The 27,068-nt window shown below is 47.1% G+C and overlaps 1 protein-coding gene, 1 long non-coding RNA gene, 1 other non-coding gene and 1 pseudogene across 3 annotated transcripts in view; 3 read left to right on the plus strand and 1 right to left on the minus strand.

Moving 5' to 3' along the window:
- Positions 1-1,494: 1,494 nt before the first annotated feature.
- Positions 1,495-10,409, minus strand: LOC137304743 (uncharacterized). Its single transcript, XR_010958636.1, has 3 exons — positions 10,026-10,409; positions 6,987-7,198; positions 1,495-1,726 (listed from the first exon to the last, which is right to left on the minus strand). It is a non-coding gene; the product is annotated as an uncharacterized lncRNA (long non-coding RNA).
- Positions 10,410-10,763: 354 nt separating this feature from the next.
- trnah-gug (transfer RNA histidin (anticodon GUG)) lies at positions 10,764-10,835 on the plus strand. Its single transcript has one exon. It is a non-coding gene; the product is annotated as a tRNA-His (tRNA).
- Positions 10,836-11,413: 578 nt separating this feature from the next.
- adpgk (ADP-dependent glucokinase) overlaps positions 11,414-27,068 on the plus strand; it is a 36,672-nt gene continuing 21,017 nt past the window's right edge. Inside the window, exon 1 of the mRNA XM_067973432.1 lies at positions 11,414-11,484. The gene's annotated coding sequence lies outside the window, so the exon portion shown is untranslated. The remainder of the gene's footprint in view (positions 11,485-27,068) is intronic.
- Positions 26,687-26,874, plus strand: LOC137304860 (small nucleolar RNA U3; annotated as a pseudogene).

A 27,068-nucleotide genomic window follows, 5' to 3' on the forward strand; every position in this document is an offset into this window, starting at 1 on the left:
TGTTCGTGTACAGGGAGGTCTTAACCTGAGAGCCTCCGCTGCCTGGGATCGTCACCCCGGATACCTGCGTCCTTCCTAATTGACGCAGCAAAAGGCTCGATATAACATATGCACAAGACCGCAGAATGAGGACAGCCCTGCCTGATGCCTGTTCTGATCAGAAAGCTCTCCGACACTCATCCATTGATTAGGACTGCACAGCGGATATCTGTGTAGAACAGTCAGATCCAATCGCGGATTACCTCCCCAAACCCCATTTTGGAGAGCACATCCATCATGTACGTGTGGGATATTCTGTCGAAGACCTTCTCCTGGTCCAAGGCTGATGAGGCAGATGTTCATCCCCCTGTTCTGCACATAGGCGATTGTACCCCCAATTAGCACAAGGCTATCAGAGATCTTCCTGCCGGGGACAGTTTGATTGGGTTGGATCACCAGCTCCAGAGCATACTTGAACCTGTTGGCAATGACCATAGACAGAATCTTGTAGTTGATATTTAGCAAGGAAATGGGTCGCCAATTTTTGATTTCTTCCCTCTCCCCCTTCCATTTGTAGATGAGGGTGATGCTGCCTTTCCTTGTGGAATCTGACATGCTGCCTGCCAGAAGCATACCCCTGTCCACTTCCAGCAGGTATGGCCCTATCCAGTCCCACAGAGCCAAATACAACTCAACCGGTAAGCCATCGCTTCCGGGGGTTCTGCTCTTCTCGATGAACCAGACGGCCTTTGTCAGCTCGTCCAAAATCAGCGGCCAATCCATTCTCTCCTGCTCGCTATCCTCTAATATCTCTGCGATAGATAGGAAGGACTGGGAGGCCGTGCTATCTGTGCGGCATACAGTCCACCATAAAAGGACTTGCCGATCCTCAGTATGTCGCGCTGCAAAGACGTCCCCCAGTCGCCTTCCTCCTTCAGGCTGCTGATCACAGGGGTCTCTCTATGCAGCTTCTGGAAGAAAAAGCACGAGCACTTCTCGCCCTGCTCCACAGAGCGGACTCTGGACTAGAAGATGATCTTTGAAGCCTCAGAGATGAAGAGCAAGGTTTGCTGGCCCTTCACCTCTCTGAGTTCCTCCCTGACATCCACCCCCATTGACCGCAGCTGGAGCAGATCCTACATGTTTCTACATGAAGGGGCAGTCCACCAGGTGATGGACGACGGTCTCGTTCCCGCTGCAGCCTCGAGGGCAGCTCACAGTGGCACTGAGATTCCATGCGTGTAGGAAAGACCACACTGGGACCCTTGAGGGTCGGGGCGTACACAGGGGGAGGACGTGGAAGCCTCAGGAATCTCCCTGGACTGGTTGTTCAGCAGTAGGTCCCTTGTGTACAGATGCATCAATCACTCAAGGCAACCACAGCAGGCGGGGCAGCAAAAACTTTTTTGAAAATCACGCAGTTCCTGTCTGAGCAGAATAAGTTTACAGGTTCGAAGATGATGTAAATTGGTAAAAATAGATCTTCTACTTGAATAAAAGTATGCTTGGTGAAAATCGGGGTTAAAAATTTTATTAACATTGTTGGGCAGAATGGCAAGTTAGAATATTTGTGAGGTTGTGCTGGCGGAGGAATTTAATTTTATAGTTTATGACTTCTTTCAGCCCGATGTCCCATCTTGTACCCTCATTCTCCTGCTGCTTCCTCGTCTTCCCTCAGGCCTTTCTCATCCAATGAGGACTCCTGCGGTGCCTCCTCCAAATACAGGACCCTCTGTCTGGCGAGCACCTGCAGGATGCAACACACCACTATAACACAGGAGACTCTTCCTGCGGCATATTGTACCGAGGCCCCAGCCCTGTCAAGTCACATGAATTACAGCCTCAGCATCCTTATGGTGTGCTCAATAATGATCCTTGTAGTCCCCTGGCTTTGATTATAGCTGTGTTGCCCAGGCGTGGTAGGGTTGCAGAGTGGTGTCATGAGCCACATCTCCCTGGTCCCTCAACAGCCAACCTGCCATGTTCCTGGAAGGGTCAAATATTGGTGGGATGGTTGACCTATCATAGGATAACACAGCATAATCTTGCACAAACTTGCTAGACCTGAGAGGCGGCAGAGGGCAGCGGCTGGAGTGGGGTGATAACAGAAGAGAGGAGTGTGAGGCCGAGGCCGAGTCAGAGTGGCGGTAGATTATTCGGTGAAATCAAAAACAACAAAAAAAAATCAAGGATTGACGTCACAGGACAGCAGGTAGGTGATCGGTTGGTGAGTATTACCGTTTTTATTGCTCTCTGAGCTTGGGCAGTGGGTTAAACTAAGAGCTGGGAAAATATAACTTACTATTTAAGTTATTAATTTAATAACTTAAACTAGATAAACTAATTAGTTAATAAAACTAAAAAATTAATGATTGAATAAAAACTTTAACTAATTAAATGTATAAAACAAGGTTAGATTGGGATGGCAGTGCAGGTGGTGTGTCGTAACTGCAGTACGTGGGAGCTTGTAAAGACAAGCGAGATCCCAGGCAACCACATCTGTAGTAAGTGTCTGCGGCTTGAGGAACTTCAGCTGAGAGTTGTTTAGATGGAGTCCGAGCTGCAGACATTGCGGTGCATCAGGGAGGGGGAAGAGTTATCTGAAAGCTTTGATCCGGGAGGCAGTCACACCCCTTAGGTTAAGTAGTAGTGGAGAGTTGGTCAATGGTTACAGACAGGAGGATGTGACTGCGAGTCAGGCAGGTATGGGGACCCAGGATGCAGTGATGGAGGAGCCCCAGCCCTTGACCTTGTCCAGCAGGTAGGAGGTACTTGCTACCTGTATGGATGAGAACAAGGCCTGCAGGGGGGATGGGCAAACTGACCACGGCACCATGGACAGGGGCCACTCAAGTGGAGGGAGTAAAAAGGAATGTGGTAGTGGTAGGGGATAGTATAGTCAGGGGAATAGATACGGTTCTCTGCAGCCGCAAACAGGAGTCCCGAAGGCTGTGTTGTCTGCCTGGTGCCAGGGTTAAGGATATCTCCTCACGGCTGGAAAAGAACTTGGAGCATGAGGGGGAGGATTCAGTTGTCGTGGTCCACGTGGGAACCAATGACATAGGTAGAATTAAGAATAAGGTACTTCTGAGGGAGTTTGAGGAGATAAGGTCTAAATTAATAAGCAGAACCTCAAAGGTAATAATCTCTGGATTACTGCCTGAGCCACGCGCAAATTGGCATAGGGTCAAAGAGAGTTAAATGCGGGCACAAAGAGTGGTGTGAGAGACACGGGTTTTGATTCATGGGGCACTGGCACCAGTACTGGGAAAAGAAGGAGCTGATCCATTGGGGTGGGCTCCACTTAAACCTGGCTGGGACCAGTGTCCTGATGAATCGAATAACTAGGGCTATAGATAGGGCTTTAAACTAAAAAGGGAGGGGGGGTGGAAGAGGAGGGGTCAGGTGAGGAGAAATTTATAAATCTAACGAGAAAAGTCAAGGTAATAGAGCAGTGTAAAGATAAGCAGAGTGTGACAGGAAGGGCCAGAGAGTTTAACAGTAATAGTGCATCAGCAAATAAGGTCAAAGCAGGGAAAAATGGTAAAAAATTAAAATTAAAATCTGAATGCACAAAGCATTCGTAACAAGATAGACGTATTAGTGACACAAATAAATGGGTTTTATCTAATGATTGCAACATGACCAAGGTTGGGAACTCAATATTCCAGGGTACTTGACGTTTCGAAAAGACAGGCAGAATGGAAAAGGAGTTGGGGGGTAGCCCTGATAATAAAGGATGACATAAGGAAAGTAGTGAGAAAGGATCTTGGCTTGGAAGATCAAGAGGTAGAATCAGCATGGGTGGAAATAAGAAATAACAAGGGGCAGAAAACACTGGTGGGAGTAGTTTATAGGCCCCCTAACAGTAGTTATACTGTTGGACAGAGTATTAATCAAGAAATAATAGGAGCTTGTAACAAAGCTAATGCAATAATCGTGGGGGGGACTTTAATCTCCATATAGACTAGACAAATCAAATTGGCAAAGGAAGTCTGGAGGATGAGTTCATGGAATGCATTCGAAACAGTTCCTAGAACAATACGTTATTGAACCAACCATGGAACAGGCTATTTTAGATATTGTATTGTGCAATGAGACAGGATTAAATAGTGAAGGATCTTCTGGGGAAGTGTGATCATATGATAGAATTTCACATTGAGTTTCATAGTGACATATTTAAGTCTGAAACTAGAGTCTTAAACTTAAATAAAACCAATTACATGGGTCTGAGGGGCAAGTTGGCTGAGGTAGATTGGAAAATTAGATTAAAAAGTATTACGATGGATAAGCAAAAGCAAACATTTAAAGAAACATTTCAATATTCCCACCGAATATACATTCCATTGAGAAATAAAAACTCCATGGGAAATGTGATCCATGCATGGCCAACTAAACAAGTTAAGCATAGTATTATATTAAAAGGGGCTTATAATGTTGTGAAGAAGAGTAGTAAGCCTGAAGATTGGGAGAGTTTTAGAAACCAGCAAAGGATGACCAAAAAATTGATAAAAAGGGAGAAAAATAGAATGAGAGTAAACTAGCAAGAAATATAAAAACAGATTGTAAGAGCTTCTACAAGTATGTAAAAAGGAAGAGAATAGCAAAAATAAACATTGGTCCCTTAGAGGCTGAGACAGGAGAAATTATAATGGGGAATAAGGAAATGGCAGAGACGCTAAACAAATATTGCTGCAGGAGTTCCTCAGGGCAGTGTCCTAGGCCCAACCATCTTCGGCTGCTTCATCAATGACCTTCCCTCTATCATAAGGTCAGAAATGGGGATGTTCGCTGATGATTGCACAGTGTTCAGTTCCATTCGCAACCCCTCAGATAATGAAGCAGTCCGTGCCCACATGCAGCAAGACCTAGATAACATCCAGGTTTGGCTGATAAGTGGCAAGTAACATTCATGCCAGTGAAGTGCCAGGCAATGACCATCTCCAACAAGAGAAAATCTAACCACCTCCCCTTGACATTCAACGGCATTGCCATCGCTGAATCCCCCACCATCAACACACTGGGGGTCACCATTGACCAGAAACTTAACTGGACCAGTCACATGTGGCTACAAGAGCAGGTCAGAGGCTGGGTATTCTGCGGCAAGTGACTTACCTCCTGACTCCCCAAAGCCTTTCCACCATCTACAAGGCACAAGTCAGGAGTGTGATGGAATACTCTCCACTTGCCTGGATGAATGCAGCTCCAACAACATTCAAGAAGGTCAACACCATCCAGGACAAAGTAGCCCGCTTGATTGGCACCCCATCCACCACCCTAAACATTCACTCCCTTCACCACCGGCGCACTGTGGCTGCAATGTATTCCATCCACAGGATGCACTGCAGCAACTCGTCAAGACTTCTTTGACAGCACCTCCCAAACCCACGACCTCTACCACTTAGAAGGACAAGGGCAGCAGGCACATGGAAACACCACCACCTGCACGTTCCCCTCCAAGTCACACACCATCCCGACTTGGAAATATATCGCTGTTCCTTCGTTGTCGCTGGGTCAAAATCCTGGAACTCCCTTCCTATCAGCACTGTGTGAGAACCTTCACCACACGGACTGCAGCGGTTCAAGGCGGCGGCTCACCGCCACCTTCTCAAGGGCAATTAGGGATGGGCAATAAATACTGGCCTCCCCAGCAACACCCACATCCCATGAACGAATAAAAAAAAATATTCTGTATTTGTCTTCACAGCAGAAAACACAAAAAACATATCAGAAATAGTGGGGAACCAAGGGGCTAATGAGTGAGGAACTTAAAGTAATTAATATCAGTAGAGAAAAAGTACTAGAGAAACTAATGGGACTAAAAGCCGATAAATCCCCTGGACCTGAGGGCCTACATCCTAGAGTTCTAAGAGAGGTGGCTGCAGAGATGGTGGATCCATTGGTTGTGATCTTCCAAAATTCCCTAGATTCTAGAACAATCCCAGCGGATTGGAAGGTAGCAAATCTAACACTGCTATTCAAGAATGGAGGGAGAAAGAAAACAGGGAACTACAGGCCAGTTAGCCTGACATCAGTCATCGGGAAAATGCTGGAATCCATTATTAAGAAGTGGTAATAAGGCATTTAGAAAATCATATGATTAGACAGAGTCAACATGGCTTTATGAAAGGGAAATCGTGTTTGACAAATTTATTAGAGTTTTTTGAGGATGTAATTAGCAGGATGGATAAAGGGGAACCAGTGGATGTGGTATATTTGGATTTTCAAAAGGCATTCGATAAGGTGCCACATAAAAGGTTGTTACGCAAGATAAGGGCTCATGAGGTTGCAGGTAATATATTAGCCCCATGGTCGAAGATCAGCCATGATCTTATTGAATAGCGGAGCAGGCTTGAGGGGCTGTATGGCCAACTCTTGCTCCTATTTCTTATGTGCTTAGACGTTACTGGAGTGGTAGCTATTCCTACTCACGAATGCTGGCTGGTGATCTGGTGCCCTGATAACATGAGTGCAGGGAGGTCAGCCACTGCTGCAAATCCCCGAGCTGTGTCATGTTGACTGCTGAGATCAATGGGGAAGGTGCTCAGCCTGGCAAACAGGGTGTCGGTGATCTGCTTAAAGCAGATCTCTAGACTGGGAGATGCGGCAGATGTCCCCTGTAGCAGACTGGAGCCACCAGCAAAGCATTACCCCCATCTTCAACAGGCAACAGATCCTGTTGCAAGAGGCTGCAGGGGTCTGCAACAGCCTGCCTGAAGAAGTGCAGCCTCCTGATGCATTGCTCCTCTGATAGATCCAAGAAAGTGACTCTAGGCCTGTACACCCTGTGTGTTGGGTATGGCTTCCTATAAGCACCCCCCTCACCTGCTGTCTTCTGACAGGCCAAGTAGCTGCTCCTTTTACTCCATCCAAATGAAACTGGCAATAATAGGACTCATTATAAGCTCACTGAGGGTAAGTACGGCAAAAAATCAGAATGAAGCAATCTGGAAGCTGGAAACTCTCCTGCCAATCCAAATAGCACACAAATACTATGATCCACTTACCTGCAGATGAGTGCCCTTTTAAATACAGCTTCAGCGGCAACAACAGACCAATCTCACTAGGTTTTACTGGTGGGTCTTCTGTGATTTTGCACAAAAATGGCATTGGGGTCTTAATTGCATCATAGGCCCTGATTTAGATATATTCATGGGGCCCCTGTCTGTCTCTGGTGCCTTGATTTGAACGACTCAGAAAACTGCATGGGTTAAGATGGCTGAGGGCAGGAGCACATCGGGAAATGGTAAATATCTACTGCGAATATAGCTTACCACCTACCCTGTTCCCATTGGGTGCAGCCAGCTAAAATTGGCCCTTAAGCGCCTGTAAGAATAATTAATTAAGAACATTAAATTATACTTAAGAATCTGTTTAGATGTACTACACCTCCAAATCTATCTTTGGACTGTGAATTGAATCTCACACATACAGTAATACTTGTTTTTTTCATGTAGCTGCATCTTTTATTGAATTAAACATTAAAAGGCAGAATTCATTAAATCGGAACAAAAAGACCATGTACTAAATCTAAGCATTCAAAGAAAAGGCAGAATTAATTATAATTTGTGACAACACAGAGCCATCAAAAGAGCTAATATTTCCTCATGGGGTGTACCATGTTACATAATTTATGTTCTGCTTCATGCTGCACATGCATTGCACATTAATGTCAGAACAGGCTTGAGGGGCTGAATAGCCTACTCCTGTTCCTATGTTCCTACAACTCCCCTACTTTGTTATCTTATCGATAGTTTCACTCGTTACATATAATTGCTATTCTACCAAGTAAAACTTCTAATTAGAAGTCTCTACTGTTCCAGAATTTAATTTAATGTAATTTAAGGTAATTGGCAAAAGAACCAGAGGCGAGATGAGGAGAAATATTTTTATGCAGCGAGTTGTTATGATCTGGAATGCGCTGCCTGAAAAGGTGGTGGAAGCAGCTTCAATAGTAACTTTCAAAAGAGAATTGGATAAATACTTGAAAAGGAAAAAAATTGCAAGGCTATGGGGAAAGGGCGGGGGAGTGGGACTAATTGGATAGTTCTTTTAAAGAGCTGGCATAGTCATGATGAGCCAAATGGCCTCCTTCTGTGCTGTTTCATTCTATGATTCTATACCAATCTACTACTTCGAAAAAAGATCTATTCGCAAATGTTTCTTTCTGCAGAACTTGTTATTAACTGATTAAAGTTCTCTGAAATATAGGCATCAGTATGCACTGGAATGTCTTAATTAGGTTTACTGAAGTGGTTAAACTGACCATTGCTTTAAGGTCAGTCTTAATTCAACAATTCAGTGGTCACTGCATCTAAATTGACTTGTACTTCCTTACTTAACAAGTATCTCAGTATTTCCTAGTCCTCAAGCTTGATTTAGTGGTCTGGATAAATGACTATCCTGTAAATACCCAACACTTTCTGCTCGCTGACCTACACTGGTTCCCCATTCACCAACGCCTCGATTTTAAAATTTGCACTCTTGTGTTCAAATCCCACCATGGCCTCGCCCCCTCCCTATCTCTGTAACCTCCTCCAGCCCTACAACCATAGAATCGTTACAGCATGGAAGGAGGCCATTTGGCCTGTCGAGTCTGTGCCGGCTCTCTGTAAGAGCAATCCAGCTAGTCCCACTCCCCTGTCCTATACCCATAGCCCTGCAAATTTTTTCCTTTCAAGTACTTATCCAATTCCCTTTTGAAAGCCACGATTGAATCTGCCTCCACCAGCCCCTTAGGCAGAGCATTCCAGATCACAACCACTTGCTGTGTAAAAAAAAGTTTTTTCTCATGTCGCCTTTGGTTCTTTTGTCAATCACCTTAAATCTATGTCCTCCGGTTTTTGACCCCTCCGCCAATGGGAACAGTTTCTCTCTATCTATTCTGTTTAGACCCTTCATGATTTTGAATACCTCTATCAAATCTCCTCTCGACCAATGCGGTGCCCAGAACTGGACACAATACTCCAGTTGTGGCTGAACCAATGTTTTATAAAGATTCATCATAACCTCCTTGAATTTGTACTCTATGCCTCTACTTATAAAGCCCAGGATCCTGTACGCTTTTTTTTTTAAACTGCCTTCTCAACCTGCCCTGCCACCTTCAACAATTTGTGCACATATACCTCCAGATCTCTTAGATCCTGCACCCCTTTTAGAATTGTACCCTTTAGTTTATATTGCCTCTCTTCGTTCTTCCTAACGAAATGTATCACTTCACACTTTTCTGCATTGAATTTCATCTGTCACATGTCCGCCCATTCCACCAGCCTATGTCCTCTTGAAGTCTATCACTATTTACTACACATCCAAGTTTTGTCATCTGCAAATTTTGAAATTGTGCCCTGTATACCTAAGTCCAAATCATTAATATATATCAAAAAAAAGCAATGGTTCCAGTACCAACCCCTGGGGAACACCACTGTATACTTCTCTCCAGTCTGAAAATAACTGGTCACCACTACTCTCTGTTCCCTATTACTTAGCCAATTTTGTATCCATGCTGCTACTGTCCCCTTTATTCCATGGGCTTCAACTTTGATGACAAGCCTATTATCAAACACCTTTTGGAACTCCATATACACACCAACCGCATTGCCCTCATCGATCCTCTCTGTTACCTCATCAAAAAACTCAATCAAGTTGGTTAAACACGATATGACTTTAACAAATCCATGCTGGCTTTCCTTTATTAATCCACACTTGCCCAAGTGACTGTTAATCAGAGACAAAATTATCGTTTCTAAAAGTTTTCCCATTACCAAGGTTAAACTGACTGGCCTGTAGTTGCTGGGTTTATCCTTACACCCTTTTTTAGGTGCGTTCCTCCACCTCTGGCCTCTTGTGCATCCTCCACTTCCTTCACCCCACCACTGGCGGCCATGCCTTCAGCCATCTTGGTCCTCAGCTTGAGAATTTCCTTCCTCTACTAAGGAGGGATTGAAGCAGCAAACAGGAAGAGGGGCAAGCGGAGGATGACAGCGGCATGCGATTTTAATGTGGAGTCAGGAAGACCACATTCAGGTAAGTCTATTTTATAAACTTACCCTTTTGGTGGCGGCCTGCGGCAGTCCCTTAAAGGACCCCTGCTTAGGACATGTGTGGGCCTGGTTTTCCAGCTTGGTTAAGGGCAGCCCAATTTTGCACAGGAGCCTCAAACAGGTGTTAAGCTCCTTATCTACAAACGCCTATTTTAGGCGTGGGCCCTGGACGCCTATTTTTTTTTTGCCTACACCAATTTGGCGGGTAGCGAACTTACGACTTGTAATCAGTTCCACATAGGTGCCCATTAAGCAACGCCATCGAATTTCCAGGCCACTGTTTCAATTCAGAACACTGCAGCCAAAGAATTAGTTGACTTGTCAAAAACAAGGTGAGGAGAAGGAATGGAGAGCGATGGAAGAGGGGGGAGGGGCAAAGGGAGAATGGGGAAGAGGGAAGGGGGGGGAAAAAACGACCACACAAAGCTGCCAATCACATGACGTCTCGCCGAAGTGTCCGCCCATAACAACAATGCGCCTGCGCGCTTGGCGAACTCCACTCCGGGACCTGTAGTCCTTTCGAGTGCACGTGGAGAATAATGGGGCGGTGATTGCGGTCCTTTACCCGCCGAATCCCCAGACACCGCCCTGAGCTGCCGCGCTCGGTAAACAACGGGCCGCCCTCAGTCGCCGCGTAACCGGCATCACGTCACAACGTATTCAACGTGGTTATGTGACGTGTTGTTGCTGACGCCGTCTCTTTTAGCCCAGCGCTGAAATTGCGTTCAGGCCCCCGAGTAGCTCGCCGTGATCGTATAGTGGTTAGTACTCTGCGTTGTGGCCGCAGCAACCTCGGTTCGAATCCGAGTCACGGCATTGCGGGATGGCAATGACACGGCATTGGGAGCTTTGCTTTTTTAAAATAAATTCAAATCCTGCCTGTTGCAATTTTATTTTAGAATTATAGAATCACACAGCACAGGGGGAGGCCATTCGTCCCATCCTATACATGCTGGCTCTTTGAAAGAGCTATCCAATTAGTCCCACTCCCCGCTCTTTCCCCATAGCGCTGTAAATTTTCCCCTTCAAATGTTTAGCCAACTCCCTTTCGAAAGTTACTATTGAATCTGCTTCCATCACCCTTTCAGGCAGTGCATTCCAGATCATAACAACTCGCTGCGTAAAAATATTTCTCCTCATCTGCCCTCTGGTTCTTTTGCCAGATTTCTTCTTAAATCTACGTCCTCTGCTTACTGGCCCTCCTGCCACTGGAAACAGTTTCTCCTATTTTTGCATTTGTTGCTTTAATTATCAAGGCTTCATGACAAAATCTTACAAAGTTTTCTTCTGGGCGTGAGAGATGAGTGGCCCACACATAAAGTGGGAGCAGAGAGCGGCAGGAGTGGGCCTGGGTGTGAGAGGCGAGTGGCCCACACACAAAGAGCTGAGAGAGCAGGAGTGGACCTGGGAAATGAAAGCAAAGTCAAAAAGTAACGCCACAGGACAGCAGGTAGGTGATCGGTTGGTGAGTATTACCGTTTTTTTGCTCTCTAAGCTTGGGCAGTGGGTTAAACTAAGAGCTGGGAAACTATAACTAATACTTTATTAAATTAATAACTTAAAGTAGATAAACTAATCAGTTAATAAAACAAAAAATATCAAGTGAATAAAAACTTTAACTAATTAAATACATAAAACAAGGTTAGATAGAGATGTCAGGGCAGGTGGTGTGTCATAATTGCAGCATGTGGGAAGTTGTGGAGACCAGCGAGATCCCAGGTAACCACATCTGCAGTAAGTGTCTGCGACCCGAAGAACTTCGGCTCAGAGTTGTTGAGCTGGAGTCCGAGCTGCAGACATTGCAATGCATCAGGGAGGGGGAGAGTTATCTGGACACATTGAGCCGGGAGGCAGTCACACCCCTTAGGTTAGGTAGTAGTTTAGATTGGGTCAGTAGTCAGGGACAGGATGTGACTGCCAGTCAGGCAGGTAAGGGGACCTCAGATGCAGTGATGGAGGAGCCTCAGCCTTTGACCTTGTCCAACAGGTACGAGGTACTTGCTACCTGTGTGGATGAGAACAAAGACTGCAGGGAGGATAGGCAAACTGACCATGGCACCTTGGTACAGGAGACCATTCAAGTGAGGGGAGTAAAAGGGAATGTGGTAGTAATAGGGGATAGTATAGTTAGAGAGATGGACACTATTCTCTGCATCCACAGGCGGGAGTTCCAAATGCTGTGTTGCCTGCCCGGTGCCAGGGTTAAGGATATCTCCTTGCGACTGGAGCAGAACTTGGAGCATAAAGGAGAGGATTCAGTTGTCGTGGTCCACGTAGAAACTAACGACATGGGTAGAACTAGGAATGAAGTTCTGCTGAGGGAGTTTGAGGAGCTTGGGTCCAAATTAATAAGCGGAACCTCAAAGGTAATAACCTCTGGATTACTACCTGAGCCTTGGCATAGGGTCAATCAGAGAGTTAAATGTGTGGCTCAAAGAGTGGTGTGGTAGACAGGGGTTTCAATTCATGGGGCACTGGCACCAGTACTGGCAAAAGAGGGAGCTGTTCAATTCGGATAGGCTCTACTTAAATCGGGCTGGGACCAGTGTCCTGGCGAATCGAATAACTAGGGTGGTAGATAGGGCTTTAAACTAAAAAGGTGGAGGGGAGAGTTCAGGTGAGGTTAAAATTATAAATCTAAAGAGAAAAGTCAAGGCCCTAGAGCAGTGAAAGCAGGAAACACTGGTGGGAGTGGTTTATAGGCCCGCTAATAGTAGTTTTACTATTGACAGAGTCTTAATCAAGAAATAATAGGAACTTGTAACAAAGGTAATGCAATAATCATGAGGGACTTGAATCTTCATATAGACTAGACAAATCAAATTGTCAAAAATAGTTTGGGGGATGAGTTCATGGAATGCATTCGAGACAGTTTCCTAGAACCATATGTCGTTGAACGAACCGGGGAACAAGCTATTTTATGTTTGTCTTGTGTAATGAGACGGGGTAATTAGTAATCTCATAGTAAAGGATGCTCTGGGGAAGAGTGATCATAATATCATAGAATTTCATATTGAGTTCGAGGGTGACATACTTAAATCCAAAACTAGAATCTTAAATTTAAACAAAGCCAATTACATAGGTATGAGGGTTGATTGGGAAGTTAGATTAAATGATTTGTCGATAGATAAGTAATGGCGAACATTTGAAGAAATATTTCATAATTCTCAACGAATATATAGTCCATTGAGAAATAAAAACATCACAAGAAAAGTGATCCATCCATGGCAAACTAAAAAAGTTAAGGATAGTATTAGATTAAAAGAAGAGGCTTATAATGTTGCTAAGAAGAGTAGTAAGCATGAGGATTGGGAGAGTTTTAGAAACCAGCAAAGGATGACCAAAAATTGATAAAGAGGGAGAAAATAGAATATGAGAGTAAACTAGCAAGAAATATAAAAACAGATTGTAAGAGCTTCTCCAAGTATGTAAAAAGGAAGGGAGTAGCAAAAGTAAACGTAGGTCCCTTAGAGGCTGAGACAGAAGAAATTATAATGGGGAATGAGGAAATGGCAGAGATGTTAAACAAATATTTTGAATCTACCTTCAAAGTAGAAGACACAAAAAAATAACAAATAATGGGGAACCAAGGGGCTAATGAGAGTGAGGAACTTAAAGTAATTAATATTAGTAAAGATAAAGTACTGGAGAAATTCATGGGACTAAAAGCTATCTTCCAAAATTCCTTAGATTTTAGAACGGTCCCAGTGGTTTGGAAGATAGCAAATGTAACCCGGCTATTCAAGAAAGGAGGGAACTGCAGGCCAGTTAGCCTTACAACAATAGTCGGGAAAATGCTGGAATCTATTATTAAGGACGTGGTAACGCGGCACTTAAAAAATCATAATAAGATTAGGCAAAGTCAACGTGGTTTTATGAAAGAGAAATCGTGTTTGACCAATCATTAGAGTTTTTTGAGGATGTAACTAGCAGGGTAGATAAAGGGGAACCAGAGGATGTAGTGTATTTGGATTTTCAAAAGGCATTCGATAAGGTGCCACACAAAACCTTGTTACACAAAGTAAGGGCTCATGGGGTTGGGGGTAATATATTAGCATGGATAGAGGATTAATTAACGGACAGAAATCAGAGAGTAGGAATAAACAGGCCAATTTCAAGTTGGCAGGCTGTAACTGGAGGGGTACCGCAAGGATCAATGTTTGAGCCTCAGCTATTTACAATCTATATTAATGACTTGGATGAAGGGACCGAATGTAATGTATCCAAGTTTGCTGACGATACAAAGCTAGGTGGGAAAGTAAGCTGTGAGGAGGACACAAAAAGGGATATAGACAGGTTAATTGAGTGGGCAAGAAAGTGGCAGATGGAGTGTAATGTGGGGAAATGTGAGGTTATTCACTTTGGTAGGAAGAATAGAAAAACAGAATTTTTTTAAATGGTGAGAAACTATTAAATGTTGGTGTTCAGAGGGATTTGGGTGTCCTTGTACACAAAACACAGAAAATTAACATGCAGGTACAGCAAGCAATTAGGAAGACAAATGGTATGTTGACCTTTATTGCAAGGGGATTGGAGTACAAGAGTAACGAAGTCTTGCTACAATCGTACAGGGCTTTGTTGAAACCTCACCTGAAGTACTGCGTACAGTTTTGGTCTCCTTACCTAAGGAAGGATATACTTGCCTTAGAGGTGGTGCAACAAAGGTTCACTAGATTGATTCCTGGGATGAGAGGGTTATCCTATGAAGAATGATTGTGTAGATTGGCCCTATACTCTCTCGAGTTTAGAAGAATGAGATTCTGAGAGGGCTTGACAGGGTAGATGCTGTGAGGCTGTTTCCCTGGCTGGAGAGACCACAATTAGAGGGCATATTCGCAGGATAAGGGGTCGACCACTTGGATGAGGAGGTATTTCTTCACTCAGAGGGTTGTGAATCTCTGGAATTCTCCACCCCAGAGGCCTGTAGATGCTGAGTCGTTGAGTATATTCAAGACTGAGATCAATAGATTTTTGGACTCGAAGGGAATCAAGGGATATGGGGATCGGGTGGGAAAGTCGAGTTGAGGTCCAAAAATCCATCGATCTCTGTCTTGAATATACTCAATGACACAGCATTCACAGCCCTCTGGGGTGGAGAATTCCAAAGAGTCGCAACCCTCTGGGTGAAGAAATTCCTCCTCAACTCAGCCTTTAATGGCTGACCCCTTATCCTGAGACTGTGCCCCCTAGTTCTAGATTCTCAAGCCATGGGAAACAACCTCTCAGCATCTACCCTGTCAAGCCCCTCAGAATCTTATATGTTGCAATGAAATTATCCCTCATTCTTCTAAGCTCCAGAGAGTATAGGCCCATTCTACCTAATCTCTCCTCAAAGGACAACCCTCTCTTCCCAGGAATTAATCTAGTGAACCTTCTTGCACTGCCTCCAAGGCAAGTTTATCCTTCCTTAGATAAGGAGACCAAAACTGTACGCAGTACTCCAGGTGAGGTCTCACCGAAGCCCTGTACAATTGTAGCAAGATTTCCTTACTCTTGTACTTTATAAAACATTGGTTCAGCCACAACTGGAGTACTGTGTCTAGTTCTGGGAACCGCACTTTAGGAAAGATGTGAAGGCCTTAGAGAGGGTGCAGAAGAGATTTACTAGAATGATTCCAGGCATGAGGGACTTCAATTACGTGGATAGAGTGGAGAACCTGGGTTGTTCTCCTTAGAACAGAGAAGGTCGCGAGGAGATTTGATAGAGGTATTCAAAATCATGAAGGGGCTAGACAGAGTAGATAGAGAGAAACTGTTCTCATTGGCGGAAGGGTCAAGAACCAGAGAACCATAGATTTAAGGTGATTGGCAAAAGAACCACAGGTGACATGAGGGAAAACTTTATTACACAGCGAGTGGTTGTGATCTGGAATGCACTGCCCGAGGAGGTGATGGAGGCAGATTCAATCATGGCCTTCAACAGGGAACTGGATAAGTACTTGAAAGAAAAAAATTTGCAGGGCTACGGGGATAGGGCGGGGGAGTGGGATTAGCTGGATTGCTTTACATAGAGCCGGCGGGGACTCGATGGGCCGAATGGCCTCCTTGTGTGCTGTAACCGTTCTATGATTCTACTCCAGCCCCCTTGCAATAACGGCCAACATGCCATTTACCTTCCTAATTGCTTGCTGTACCTACATGCTAACTTTCTGTGTTTCTTGTACGAGGACGCCCAGATCTCTCTGAACGTGTAATAGTTTCTCACCATTTAAAAAATATTCTGCTTTTCTGTACTTCCTACCAAAGTGAATAACCTCACATTACACTCCATCTGGGGCACTGAGGGTAATCGCACAGATACTGGGGCACTGAGGGTAATCGCACAGATACTGGGGCACTGAGGGTAATCGCATAGATACTGGGACACTGAGGGTAATCGCACAGATACTGGGACACTGAGGGTAATCCCACAGATACTGGGGCACTGAGGGTAATCGCATAGATACTGGGACACTGAGGGTAATCGCACAGATACTGGGGCACTGAGGGTAATCGCATAGATACTGGGGCACTAAGGGTAATCCCACAGATACTGGGGCACTGAGGGTAATCGCACAGATACTGGGGCACTGAGGGTAATCCCACAGATACTGGGGCACTGAGGGTAATCGCATAGATACTGGGACACTGAGGGTAATCGCACAGATACTGGGACACTGAGGGTAATCGCACAGATACTGGGGCACTGAGGGTAATCGCACAGATACTGGGGCACTGAGGGTAATCGCATAGATACTGGGGCACTAAGGGTAATCCCACAGATACTGGGGCACTGAGGGTAATCCCACAGATACTGGGGCACTGAGGGTAATCCCACAGATACTGGGGCACTGAGGGTAATCGCACAGATACTGGGGCACTGAGGGTAATCGCATAGATACTGGGGCACTGAGGGTAATCGCACAGATACTGGGGCACTGAGGGTAATCCCACAGATACTGGGGTTTTGAGGGTAATCCCACAGATACTGGGGCACTGAGGGTAATCGCACAGATAGTGGGGCACTGAGGGTAATCGCACAGATAGTGGGGTTTTGAGGGTAATCCCACAGATAGTGGGGTTTTGAGGGTAATCCCACAGATTCTGGGTCAATGAGGATAATCCCAAAAATACTGGGGCACTGAGGATAATCCTACGGATGCTGGGGCACTGAGGGTAATCCCACAGATACTGGGGTTTTGAGGGTAATCCCACAGATACTGGGGTTTTGAGGATAATGTCACAAATGCTGAGGTTTTGAGAGTAATCCCACAGATACTGCAGTTCTCTAAGTGTAATATCACAACAAACCAGCAGAGGTCTCTGGAAGTAATTAGCAGCATTTTTCTACATGCAAAGATGCTTTGTTTTCTTTTGATGTGACAGAAATGATAGAAAAAGGTGTCTGTTGGTTTCAGTAACTGTGTTTGAATTGTAATATTGGGACTGCATTGTGTATGATCTGTACTGTATTGGTTTGAATCGTACTGGTTTGGAATTGTGATATTTACATTGAACTGTGTGTATCTTTAAATTCTATGAAATAAAGTATATTTTTAAATTTTAAAAAATCGTTTAGTGCCACAAAATGTTCTGAGAGTCCTGCAAGGAAAGGAGAGGGTGGACTCGACCAGACGGTTGATGCCGTTTGGCAGAACGTCTCGTCCCCAGAACTGACAAACAGGCACCAGGATGTAACCTGGATGGTGTGAGAAAGGACCTCCCAGTGCGGTCCTTCCAACATGCATGGAATCTCAGCGCCGCCGCGAACTGCCCTCGAGGCTGTGGTGGGGAGGAGACCGTTGGCCACCTCCTGATGGACTGCCCCTTCGCGTAGAGGGTGTGGAGAGAGATGGGTTGGTATCTGTCCCGGTTCATCCCCAACAGTTCGGTAACACAGGACGCTGTGCTTTGTGGGCTGTTCCCCAGGGCGCGCACAGAGACAGATATCACCTGTCCATCTCTGACTCGTCCCTTCACTTCCTCGACTTCTCTATCTCCATTTCTGGCTGTCAACCAATACCTATTATAAGCCCACCAACTCCCACAGCTACCTTGATTACACTTCCTTCCACCCTGCTTCCTATAAGGACTCTATTCCCTTCTCCCAGTTTCTCCGTCTCCGTCGCATCTGTTTTGACGATGCCACCTTCCAAGCCAGTGCTTCCGCTGTGTCTTCCTTTATCCTCAACCGAAGATTCACCATTACCGTAGTTGACAGGAACCTCGACAGTGACCGTCCTATTTCCCGCACTTCCGCCCTCACCCCTTCCTTTCCCTCCCAGAACCATGAGAGGGACCCCCTTGTATTCACCTTCCACCCCATCAGCCTCCATATTCAACGTATCATCCTCCGCCATTTCCGCCACCTCCAGCGCGATGCCACCACCAAACACATCTACCCCTCCCCTCCCCTTTCTGCATTCCGAAGGGACCTCTCCCTCTGCGACACCCTGGTCCACTCTTCCATCACCCCCAACACCCGCTTTCCTCCCCATGGCACCTTCCCATGTGAGCGCAGGAGATGCAACACCTGCCCTTTCACCTCCTCCCATCCCACTGTCCAGGGCCCCAAACAGTCCTTCCAGGTGAAACAGCAGTTTATATGTACTTCTTTCAATTTAGCATACTGTATTCGCTGCTCACAATGCGGTCTCCTCTACATTGGGGAGATCAAACGCAGATTGAATGATCGCTTTGCTGTACACTTCCGCTCTGTCTGCAAGCGTGACCCTGACCTGCCGGCTGCTTGCCATTTAATTCCCCGTCCCACTCCCATTCTGACCTCCCTATCCTCGGCCTCTTACAATGTTCCAATGAAGCTCAATGTAAGTTTGAGGAACAGCACCTCATCTTTCGTTTAGGCACTTTACAACCTTCTGGACTCAACGTTGATTTCAATAACTTCAGATCACAACTACTGTTTCCATTTTTTTGGATAGCAAGTGCTGGTAATGGTTCTGCTGTTGCCATTCAGAACAATCTTTTGTTTCTTAACTTGTCCCATTACCACCCCCTTTGCCTTGCACCATCATCCCTTTTGACATTTAATCACTCCTGCCCTCCACCCTCTCACAGACCTTCCCTTTTGTTCTTTCCTCCCCTCCCCTCCGTCCCCCCTTTCACTGGCTCTCTACTTGCTTAAAAATTTGAACTCTTTTGACATCTTCCAGTTCTGACAAAAGGTCTTCGACCTGAAAGGTTAGCTCTGTTTCTTTCTCTACAGATGCTGCCTCACTTGCTGAGCTTTTCCAGCATTTTCTGTTTTTATTTCAGCACTAACACCACCGAGTTCAGAGACCACACAGCGCTGACACTACTGAGTTCAGAGAACACACAGCGCTGACACTACTGAGTTCAGAGAACACACAGTGCTAACACCACAGAGTTCAGAGACCACACAGCATAGACACTATCGAATTCAGACAACACACAGCACTAACACCACAGGGTTCAGAGAATGCACAGCGCTGACACTACCGAGTTCAGGGAACGCACAGCGCCTAACACTGTCGAGTTCAGAGAACGCACAGCGCTAACACTGTCGAGTTCAGAGAACGCACAGCGCTGACACCGTCGAGTTCAGAGAAGGCACAGCGCTGACACTACCGAGTTCAGGGAACGCACAGCGCCTAACACTGTCGAGTTCAGAGAACGCACAGCGCTAACACCGTCGAGTTCAGAGAACGCACAGCGCTGACACCGTCGAGTTCAGAGAAGGCACAGCGCTGACACCGTCGAGTTCAGAGAAGGCACAGCGCTAACACTGTCGAGTTCAGAGAAGGCACAGCGCTGACACTGTCGAGTTCAGAGAATGCACAGTGCTAACACTGTCGAGTTCAGAGAAGGCACAGCGCTGACACTGTCGAGTTCAGAGAACGCACAGTGCTAACACTGTCGAGTTCAGAGAAGGCACAGCGCTGACACTGTCGAGTTCAGAGAATGCACAGTGCTAACACCGTCGAGTTCGGAGAAGGCACAGCGCTCACACCGCCGAGTTCAGAGAAGGCACAGCGCTAACACTGTCGAGTTCAGAGAAGGCACAGCGCTGACACTGTCGAGTTCAGAGAAGGCACAGCGCTGACACTGTCGAGTTCAGAGAATGCACAGTGCTAACACCGTCGAGTTCGGAGAAGGCACAGCGCTCACACCGCCGAGTTCAGAGAAGGCACAGCGCTGACACTGTCGAGTTCAGAGAAGGCACAGCGCTGACACCGTCGAGTTCAGAGAAGGCACAGCGCTAACACTGTCGAGTTCAGAGAAGGCACAGCGCTGACACTGTCGAGTTCAGAGAATGCACAGTGCTAACACCGTCGAGTTCGGAGAACGCACAGCGCTAACACTGTCGAGTTCAGAGAATGCACAGTGCTAACACCGTCGAGTTCGGAGAACGCACAGTGCTAACACTGTCGAGTTCAGAGAAGGCACAGCGCTGACACTGTCGAGTTCAGAGAAGGCACAGCGCTAACACTGTTGAGTTCGGAGAACGCACAGCGCTCACACCGTCGAGTTCGGAGAACGCACAGCGCTCACACCGTGGAGTTCGGAGAACGCACAGCGCTCACCGTCGAGTTCGGAGAACGCACAGCGCTCACACCGTCGAGTTCGGAGAACGCACAGCGCTCACGCCGTCGAGTTCAGAGAACGCACAGCGCTGACACCGTCGAGTTCAGAGAACGCACAGCGCTGACACCGTCGAGTTCAGAGAACGCACAGCGCTCACACCGTCGAGTTCAGAGAACGCACAGCGCTCACACCGTCGAGTTCAGAGAACGCACAGCGCTCACACCGTCGAGTTCAGAGAACGCACAGCGCTGACACCGTCGAGTTCAGAGAACGCACAGCGCTCACACCGTCGAGTTCAGAGAACGCACAGCGCTGACACCGTCGAGTTCAGAGAACGCACAGCGCTCACACCGCCGAGTTCAGAGAACGCACAGCGCTGACACCGTCGAGTTCAGAGAAGGCACAGCGCTCACACCGTCGAGTTCGGAGAACGCACAGCGCTGACACCGTCGAGTTCAGAGAACGCACAGCGCTGACACCGTCGTGTTCGGAGAACGCACAGCGCTGACACTGTCGAGTTCAGAGAACGCACAGCGCTGACACCGTCGAGTTCAGAGAACGCACAGTGCTCACACCGTCGAGTTCGGAGAACGCACAGCGCTCACACCGTCGAGTTCGGAGAACGCACAGCGCTCACACCGTCGAGTTCGGAGAACGCACAGCGCTCACACCGTCGAGTTCAGAGACCGTACAGTGCTAACACCACCGAGTTCAGAGAACGTACAGCACTGGCACTACCGAGTTTAGAGAATACACAGAGCATAATTTCAAAATTTGCGGATGATATAAAACTTGGCTAGTAAGTAGTGAGGATAGTATAGAATCATAGAAATTTGCAGCACAGAAGGAGGCCATTCAGCCCATTGTGTCTGTGTCGGCCGATAAAGAGCTATCCAGCCTAATCCCACTTTCCAGCATTTGGTCCGTAGCCTTGTAGGTTATGGCATTTCAAGTGCACATGCAAGTAACAGATTTCAGGAGGACATAGGCAAACTGGTGAAAAGGGCAGACACGTGGCAGATGCAATTTAATGTGGATAAATGTGAAGTGATCAACTTTGGGAGGAACAACCCGGACAGGCAGTATAATCTGAATGGTACCATTTTGAGGGGGTGCAAGAGCAGAGACACCTGAGGGTGCATATTCATAAATCCTTCTGTTCCAGGAAATACTTAAGAACATAAGAAATAGGAGGAGGAGTAAGCCATACGGCCGCTTGATCCTGCTCCGCCATTCAATCATATCATTGCTGATCTTCAACCTCAACTCCACTTTCCTGCCTGATCCCCATATCCCTCGATTCCTCTAGCGTCCAAAAATCTATCTCTCTCAGCCTTGAATATACTCAACGACTCAGCATCCACAGCCCTCTGGGGTAGAGAATTCCAAAGATTCACAACCCTTTGAGTGAAGAAATTCCTCTTCATCTCAGTCTTAAGTGGCCGCCCCTTATCCTGCGACTATGCCCTCTAGTTCTAGACACTCCAGCCAGGAGAAACAACCTCTCAGCATCTGCCCCATCAAGCCCCCTCAGAATCTTATATGTTTCAATGAGATCACTCCTCATTCTTCTAAACTCCAGAGAGTATAGGCCTATTCTACTCAAACTCGCCTCATAGGACAACCCTCTGATCCCAGGAATTAATCTAGTGAACCTTCGTTGCACTGCCTCTAAGGCAAGTATATCCTTCCTTAGATAAGGAGACCAAAACTGTACGCAGTACTCCAGGTGTGGTCTCACCAAAGCCCTGTACAATTGTAGTGAGATTTCCTTACCCTTGTACTCCAACCACACTTGCAATAAAGGCCATCATGTCATTTGCTTTCCTAATTGCCTGCTATACCTGCATGCTAATTTTTTGTGTTTCTTGTACGAAGACACTCAAGTTCTCTCAGAACACCAACATTTAATAGTTTCTCACCATTTAAAAAATGATGACTTCCTATTTGCATCCCCAACGCTCGAGGTCAGATCCACCAATGTCCAGCCAGTGTTCTTCTCTGACCACTGCCTCCTACTGGACGACTGTCAATCGCAGGAGGACCAGAAGGCGGGCAGGGAATATGGAAGCTGAACACGAGACCCCGGAGAACATCGAGGAACTAAAGAGGGATTACAGAGGTCGGAGAACCGTGAAACCCCTTTTTGACTCCACGGTGCACTGGTGGGAAGTGATCAAGACCAACATCAAGAGGTTCTTCATCCTCAAAGGTGTTCAGAAGGTGAGAGGGAGATAGGGAGAAGTGTCACAGCTCCAGAAAAGCTTGCAGGATCTGCTCCACCTGCAGCTGAAGGGGGTCAATGTCACAGAGGAACTCAGAGAGGTGAAGGGCCGCCAAGCCTCGCTCTTCGCCTCTGAGGCCTCAAAGGTCATTTTCCGGTCCAGATTCCGCTCTGTGGAGCAGGACATGAAGTGCCCGCTCTGCTTCTTCCAGAAGCTGCATAGAGAGACCCCTGTGATCAGCAGCCTGAAGGAGGAAGGCGACTGGGGGACATCTTCGCAGCCCGACACACCGAGGATCAGCAAGTCCTTTAATGTTGGGCTGTACGACGCGAAGCCCACAGAAAGCAAGGCCTCCCAATCTGGCCTGTCCTCTCTCCGCGGTTTTATTCGTGTGTTGTATCGTACCGTTTGTCGCGTCCATCAGGGAGGACGCAGGTATCAGGGAGGTGACGATCCCAAGCAGCGGAGGCTGTCAAGTTAAGGTTTCCATGTACATAGGCGACGTCATTGCCTTCTGCCCCCATCAACGGTCGTCTACAGACTGATGGGCATCTGCGACCAGTTCGATCTGGCCTCGGGGGCCAGAGTGAGTCACGGTAAGAGCGAGGCCATGTTCCTTGGCAAGTGGGAGACCCAATCCTTTGTCCCCTTCACCATCAGGTTCGATTACCTGAAGGTGCTGGGGATCTGGTTCAGGGCGCCCCAGACCTGCATCAAGAACTAGGAGCAACGAGTCGCCAAGGCCAAACAGAAGCTTGGTATGTGAGTGGGGCGCTCCCTCTCCATGGCCAGCAGGAACTTGGTGATAAGGTGTAAGGTGTGAGGTGCTCGCGGTGTTGGTCTACATGGCCCAGGTCTGGCCCATTCCCCACCAATCCGCCGTCACAGTTACCCAAGCCATCTTCCACTTTGTCTGGAGGTCCAGGATGGACTCCATCTGAAGGGTCACCATGTACAAGCCCCCAGACAAAGGGGGGAAGGGTGTCCCCAATGCCACTCTAATCCTGATGGCCACCTTTGTGTGTAGCTGCCTCAGGATATGTATAGAGCCCCAGGTACGCCAATGCCAAGTGTCACTACGTGCTGATTTTCTACCTGTCGACCACACTGAGAAGGTTGGGTCTAGCCACGCTGGCCAATCAGATGCAGGACGTCACGTCTAGCTGGACCGTACTCTACCACCTGTCCCAGGTGGAGAAGTTCCTGAGGAGGAACCCCTTCAACCACAAGGCCGTCAGGTCGATACAGAACGTTATGGGAGTCCTGCAGGGAAAGGAGAGGCTGGATCCGATCAGGCAGTTCCCCGACCAGAATGGTCGTCACCATTTGGCAGAATGTCTCATTTGCAGAACTGACCAACAGGCACCAGGGTGTAGCTTGGATGTTGGTCAGAAGGGCGCTCCCAGTGCGGTTGTTCTTTTTTTTATTTGTTCATGGGATGTGGGCGTCGCTGGCAAGGCCAGCATTTATTGCCCATCCCTAATTGCCCTCGAGAAGGTGGTGGTGAGCTGCCTTCTTGAACCATTGCTGACTGAGTGGTGAAGGTTCTCCCACAGTGCTGTTAGGTAGGGAGTTCCAGGATTTTGACCCATCGACGATGAAGGAACGGCGATATATTTCCAAGTCGGGATGGTGTGTGACTTGGAGGGGAATGTGCAGGTGATGTTGTTCCCATGTGCCCACTGCCCTTGTCCTTCTAGGTGGTAGAGGTCGCGGGTTTGGGAGGTGCTGTTGAAGAAGCCTTGGCGAGTTGCTGCAGTGCATCCTGTAGATGCTACACACTTTCCACAGTGCGTTGGTGGTGAAGGGAGTGAATGTTTAGGGTGGTGGATGGGGTGCCAATCAAACGGGCTGCTTTGTCCTGGATGGTGTCAAGCTTCTTGAGTGTTGTTGGAGCTGCACTCATCCAGGCAAGTGGAGAGTATTCCATCACACTCCTGACTTGTGCCTTGTAGATGGTGGAAAGGCTTTGGGGAGTCAGGAGGTGAGTCACTCGCCGCAGAATACCCAGCCTCTGACCTGCTCTTGTAGCCAAAGTATTTATGTGGCTGGTCCAGTTAAGTTTCTGGTCAGTGGTGACTCCCAGGATGTTGATGGTGGGGCATTCGGCAATGGTAATGCCGTTGAATGTCAAGGGGAGGTGGTTAGACTCTCTCTTGTTGGAGATGGTCATTGCCTGGCACTTGTCTGGCATGAATGTTATTTGTCACTTATCAGCCCAAGCCTGGATGTTGTCCAGGTCTTGCTGCATGTGGGCACGGACTGCTTCATTATCTGAGGGGTTGCGAATGGAACTGAACACTGTGCAATCATCAGCGAACATCCCCATTTCTGATCTTATGATGGAGGGAAGTTCATTGATGAAGCAGCTGAAGATGGTTGAGCCTAGGACACTGCCCTGAGGAACTCCTGCAGCAATGTCCTGGGGCTGAGATGATTGGCCTCCAACAACCACTACCATCTTCCTTTGTACTAGGTATGACTCCAGCCACTGGAGAGTTTTCCCCCCGATTCCCATTGACTTCAATTTTACTAGGGCTCCTTGGTGCCACACTCGGTCAAATGCTGCCTTGATGTCAAGAGCAGTCACTCTCACCTCACCTCTGGAATTCAGCTCTTTTGTCCATGTTTGGACCAAGGCTGTAATGAGGTCTGGAGCCGAGTGGTCCTGGCGGAACCCAAACTGTGCATCGGTGAGCAGGTTGTTGGTGAGTAAGTGCCGCTTGATAGCACTGTCGATGACACCTTCCATCACTTTGCTGATGATTGAGAGTAGACTGATGGGGCGGTAATTGGCCAGATTGGATTTGTTCTGCTTTTTGTGGACGGGACATACCTGGGTAATTTTCCACATTGTTGGGTAGATGCCAGTGTTGTAGCTGTACTGGAACAGCTTGGCTAGAGGCTCGGCTAGTTCTGGAGCACAAGTCTTCAGCTCTAAAGCTGGGCTGTTGTCGGGGCCCATGGCCTTTGTTGTATCCAGTGCACTCAGCCATTTCTTGATATCATGTGGAGTGAATCGAATTAGGCTGAAGACTGGTTTCTGTGATGGTGGGGATATCGGGAGGAGGCCGAGATGGATCATCCACTCGGCTCTTCTGGCTGAAGATGGTTGCAAAAGCTTCAGCCTTGTCTTTTGCACTCACGTGCTGGACTCTGCCATCATTGAGGATGGGGATGTTTACAGAGCCTCCTCCTCCAGTTAGTTGTTTAATTGTCCACCACCTTCACGACTGGATGTGGCAGGACAGCAGAGCTTTGATCTGACCCGTTGGTTGTGGAATCGCTTAGCTCTGTCTATAGCATGTTGCTTCCGCAGTTTAGCTCCTGCACACACCGAATCTCAGCACCACCATGAGCTGACCTCAAGGCTGCAGCGGGGACAAGACCGTTTTCCACCTCCTAGTGGACTGCCCTTTCACACAGAAGGTGTGGCAAGAGATGCGTTGGTAACTGTCCTGTTTCATCCCCAACAGGTAACACAGGACACTTGTTCTCCACGGGACGCACACCGAGACAGATATCAACTGCTGCTGGAAGACCATCAACTTGGTGAAGGAGGCCCTTTGTCCACCTGAAACCTGTTGGTCTTCCAGCTGAAGGAGTTGTCCACGACCGAGTGCTTCTAACTGGCACACTCCAAGCTCCAGGAGTACATGCTGCGGGATGCACTCAAGCGAGGTGGGCCTACACAAAGGCTCTATGGGAAAAGGCGACCATGTATGGCCATCCCAACTTGTATTGTACACAATGTATTGGAAGATATGCACTGTGTTTTGAATTATAATGATGGGATCGGAGTGTGTACGATCCACATCGTTATGGTTTTGAATTGTAATTGCGCATTTACATTGAACTGTGTGTACCCTTAAATTTTATGAAATAAAGTATATTTTGAAGTTTAAAAAAACTTGGTGTGTTCTGAAGTATTTAGTCTCACTAACCACAAGGAGGAAATGGAGCGTTAGCTTATGAGCGTGAAGCGGGCTGCGAGTGTGGCTTTATGCAAGAGCTGGTGGCCATTAATGACTGTTCCCTTCTCTCAGTGCGAGAGGAGCAGAATGAGGAAACGCATTCTGAGCGGTTAGTCTCTTTAAATTAAACAGCAGAACTTGTTTTGTGCATTAGTGTAAACTCTTTAATTTGCTGGGTATACTGTGATCAGTCTGGCTGTAATTATACTCTATTCCATCAGAGGTCCATTGTAAAGAAAGGAATGAAGCTGGGAGCCCTGCCGTATTAATTACAATGGAGTATCTATAATGCATTTTTTTACTTT

This window comes from Heptranchias perlo, chromosome 38, assembly GCF_035084215.1.
Source record: "Heptranchias perlo isolate sHepPer1 chromosome 38, sHepPer1.hap1, whole genome shotgun sequence".
NCBI lineage: Eukaryota > Metazoa > Chordata > Chondrichthyes > Hexanchiformes > Hexanchidae > Heptranchias > Heptranchias perlo.